Raw genomic sequence first — 5,078 nt, forward strand, 5'->3', positions numbered from 1 at the left:
TCAAGTTTTTCAAGGTATGTTTATTTATTTATGTTATATTTGATTTCAGAGAGGAAGGGGGTGGGGAGATAGAAACATCAATGATGAGAGAGTCATTGATTGGCTGTCTCCTGCACGCCCCACACTGGGGATCAAGCCAGCAACCCGGGCATGTGCCCTGACTGGGAATCGAACTGTGACCTCCTGGTTCATAGGTTGATGCTCAACCATTGAGCCACACCAGCTGGACTCAAGGTATATTTTTACATAGAAAAATTTAAAAAATCTCAGCAGCTTCATTAAAGTTAATATTACTTATAAAATATAATGCAGATTGGAGGCTGAATTGCTTAAGGGCTTGGAATCAGTCTAATCTGGGCTCATCTCTGATTCTGTTTGGTAACAAAATGTGATTTCTGGAAAGACATTTATCTTCTCTAATCCTTATGGTTCTTAGACTCTCATTGGGAATTTTGGAGAAATGAAATGAGAATTACCTATAGAAAGTGCCTGGCACAGAGTTGGTGGGAGGTAACTGGTTGTTATAATCATTAAGAGTAGTAGAAGTATCACAAGGTCATGAAAAAAGTCATAATGCCCTCTTCAGCTCTAACCTCATCTTTTCTTACAGCGCTTTCCATTTGATAGGCCCAGTGCAAGATGGTCATATCCAGAGGGTCTTAAATTTTAATCAGTGCTGATGAATTATATAGTGCAGAAGCTGCTCTAAAGGCAGCTTTTGAAATGAGGACTAAACTTTTACTAGTGGTTGGAAGTGGATAAATTAATTTATCTTTTCATCTCAGTGAGCCCTTGGAGGAAATCATTATCATAAAACATAAAACATTGTAAATCTATAGACTTGGCAGCTTTTGCCCTGCAGAGTCTCAAGACTTGAGTAAATATGGAGATTTAGAGATTTACTGTCTTTTCCTTTGAAGAGGTGATTTCCCTTGGTAGGTAAAGACGGACATGGCAATAGGAAAAAAATAATCTTGTTTTAACTCTGAACCTGAACCAGCTTTGGAATACATATATCTTTTACTGGGATGGCTTTCACAGCCGCAAAGTCATTTTTATTAAATTACAATATTAAACTTTAGAGCAAAGATGAGCTGTGGGAAAAACTCTTATGCAATATATGCATCTATCATGAATCAACATTAAAAGCTATGAATCATTATATACATTTTCTCTGAGGCCTGATAAGACAGAAAAACATCATTAATATACATTGTCAAGTCCAGAAGTTGAAAATGGAAAATAAAATTAGCCATTCAGCCCAGCTGGTGTGACACAGTGGTTGAGCATTGACCTATGAACCAGGAGGTCATAGTTCAATTCCCAGTCAGGACACCTGCCTGAGTTTTGGACTCAGCCCCAATAGAGGGATGTAGGAGGCAGCTGATCAATAATTCTTTCTCATCATTGATGTTTCTATCTCTCTCCCCTTCTCTGTTCCTCTCCCTGGAATCAATAAAAACATATTTAAAAACTAAAAAATAAACTAAACTAGCCATTCAGCTTAACAGTCAAAAGTTCCATTTTGTCTGAAACAAACAAAAGGTTAAGAAATTTCTAGGTAGATTCTCACAGTAATTATCAGTCTTTATCTGTCTATTCTGAGGTACACAAAGTTAAAGCCACTAACTAGTCTCTAAATATACATAGGTATCAATTCAAAAAATTTTTAGAAAGCCTCTTGAAGGAAGTATAAGTAGGAGCATTCTTCACTAGAAACCCTGAATCCTTGAAGTTAAGAACTTTTTCAAGGGCAATAGGGTGGTGAAGACATAGGGGCTGGAAGGAGGGAGCTTAAGGGGGAGGGAGAATTGGAGACATCTCTAATACTATATATATATTTTAAGAAATTTTTCACCTGAAGTCAATTCTACGTATTAGGACATAACAATGAATTAGAATTCAGGCTCAATAGTATCTTGTGCACGAAACAAAAGAAAATGTAGAAAAGTAAGTTTTAGAAGGCATGTGTTTATTACTTTGAAATGTGGATTAGGATAAGTTGATTTGTGTGTGTTTCTATGTGTATACTTGTGTATGTGTGCAAGATGAGAGAGAGAGAGAGAGAGAGAGAGAGAGAGGAGAAAGAGACTCCCCAACTTAATTGACGTTGAGCAGAAAGAGGTGCAACCTTCTTGTGGTAAAGAAAACCTTCCCTTTCTTTTGTCTGCTTCTTCACCAATGCCATGGAAAACAGTAGGTCACATAATTGGTTAAAAAGTATACTAGAATTGTTTGCTTTCTGGCATGGCTATGATAATAGAATATTAGTTAGGAGCACATGGGACTTTAAAATGAGAGAGCATATGGGAACATCAGTAGATATACCATGTTATGAAAATCTAATTATCAACAATAACTAATCTAATAATAGACAAACATGGTAATTGACTGTACCTTTGCCACACCTCCCATTGGCTAATCAGCATGATATGCAAATTAACCGCCAACAAAGATGGTGGCTAATTTGCATACTGCAGGCTTGGTGGGACAGCACTATCCCGCCTGCCCCGACCTCATTCAGCCCTCCTGTGGGGGACCCAGGGCTGGCAGGCTGGAAGGCAGCTCCGGCCAGAGTGAAGTCCTGGGGAAAACCGGTGCCAGCAGCCAGGGGGAGGGAAAGGTGTATTGCACGAATCTTTTCATGCACCAGGCCTCTAGTCTATAATAACAGCTTTTAGGAACATAGACTAGATCAGCCGTAGGCAAACTATGGCCTGCGGGCCGGGTCCGGCCCATTTGAAATGAATAAAACTTGAAAAAAAGAGACCGTACCCTTTTATATAATGATGTTTACTTTGAATTTATATTAGTTCACACAAACACTCCATCCATGCTTTTGTTCCGGCCCTCCGGTCCAGTTTAAGAACCCATTGTGGTGAGTCAAAAAGTTTGCCCACCCCTAGAATAGAATATGTTTTGTGTTTTCTGGAATACCTTCTATTTACAATATCCAAGAAGAAACAAGTTGAACATTTAAAAATAATAGATATATCTAAAATGAAAGAATCTCCTTGGGAAATAGTTTTAGTATTTAGAATGAATAACAACCTATGTTAGTTTCTTACAAACCTTTGACAATTGAGATAATAAAACAGTGAACACAAAAAATATATCTTCTCAACAAAGAATTCTACACACCAAATTGTAAAAATTAGTAATTAATTTTCACTATAATCTCCAAGCATACATCTTAATTAGGCACAAAGGACCTGGAGGTGAAAAATCAGTTACCTTTTTGAGCCAGTGCCTCCATTTATCCAATTAAGTTGCTTTACGTTAACAGCGACTTTGGAAAGTGCTCGGTCATCCATTCAGATTGGAGTATGGAGCCAAAACTCTTATTAAAACAACTAATAATTTATTAATAGTTTAACTCCTCAAGGGTTATTTTAAACTCTATATATTTTTTATATGTGTATACATATGGAAAAGTTGAAAGATACATACTAGGTTGGTGAGCTGAATTAGGGAACAAGTAGTGTATTGGATTTCTATATTAACCTTTGCTTTTTTTTTAAACTATATATAATGATAAATGATACATTCTTAAGAAAAGCATTAAAAATATTTAAAAATTATTTAAAGTCTCATAGTAATGAGACTTTATCCACTATTTTAAGCAGTGGCGTTCTTTTTTTACTCTGCCTTTTGATTTTTAATTTTATGTCTTTTTCTCCTTTTTGTATACTTTCTTCTTTTCTTTTTTCAATAGTGAATGGATCCTTACCTGAAACTTTAATATATAAGCCAGAAGAAAAGAAACAAAGTCTGAAAGATTGAAACACAGATGGGGCAGGAAACTAAGTCCTACATAACCATTAATAACAAATGCTCTTTTCAATCTACAGGGTATGCTCAGGCAATGAAGAACCATAGAATTATTCAGAATTCAGTTTGAAATCTGTATCCTTAACTAAAGTAAAAAAATCGCAATAACGCTATAATTTCATTTACCACTTTAAATTACACTTACTTTAGACCTGTAATATAATTATTTAGCAATAAAGTTGCCTACCCACAATTTCAAATAATCCTGCTAAGGCAAAAACTTCTTCCCACTCCATCTTTATCTCTGAAATTTCAATCTGTCTTTATTGTTGAAACTAAATATTCCATACTAGAGGCCCAGTGCATAAAATTCATGCACTGGTGGGGGGAGGGTCCCTCAGCCCAGCCTGTGCCCTCTCCCAGTCCTGGACCCCTCCAGGGATGTCTGCTTACAGACATCCCTCCTACAGTCCAGAACCCCTAGCTCCTTAACACCCACCTGCAGGCAGGCAGATATCCCCTGAGGCGTCCCAGACTGCGAGAGGGCACAGGCCGAGATGAGGAATCCCCCTTCCCCCAGTGCACAAATTTCATGCATTGGGTTTCTAGTCATAAATAAGGAAATCTAAAAGCTTATAATGAGAAACATAAAGCAGTAAAAGTCTATATTCTTCTGGTTTTAGCAGTTTCACAGTGTGCTGACAACAGTGCAGTAATTTTATCCAATTTGTGTGTGTGGGGGGGAAGCATTTTTAACCTAGAGTTTTACTATTTGTCATAATAATATAGATAGATAGATAGCTAGATGATAGATAGATAGATAGATTGATAGATTGGTTTAGCTATGTAAAGAATTGGCAAGTTTGTCTTCACACTTCTACTAAATTATGTAAAGAAACACTACAAAAAAATGACACTTACCATACTAAAGTAAGACTTATCTTTAAGAAAACAGTGCTTTCAACTCTTATAAGCAATGAAGGAAAGTTCCACTATGATTGATGTCATCTTGAGTAGAGAAAACCAGATTGATATAGAGCAACAATTAAAATGGTAGCTATAGGCTATATCTAGATGGAACACTGAAAAATAATCTGTTCCAGAAATAAAAATTTTACATTTAATATGCTACAAGAGAAAAATAGACCCATTAGAGGAAAATTACACATTAGAGGAAAACAAATCCCTATTAAATTAGAGGTAAAAAGAAAAAAATATCTATGTGATTTCATAAATATTTTTGAATTAATTCACACATGCCTTATTATTTGGATTCTCACTCTCTTAATATTCACTAGTGTCTCACA

The sequence above is a fragment of the Myotis davidii genome, unplaced genomic scaffold (assembly GCF_000327345.1).
Source record: "Myotis davidii unplaced genomic scaffold, ASM32734v1 scaffold206, whole genome shotgun sequence".
NCBI classification, from domain to species: Eukaryota; Metazoa; Chordata; class Mammalia; order Chiroptera; family Vespertilionidae; genus Myotis; species Myotis davidii.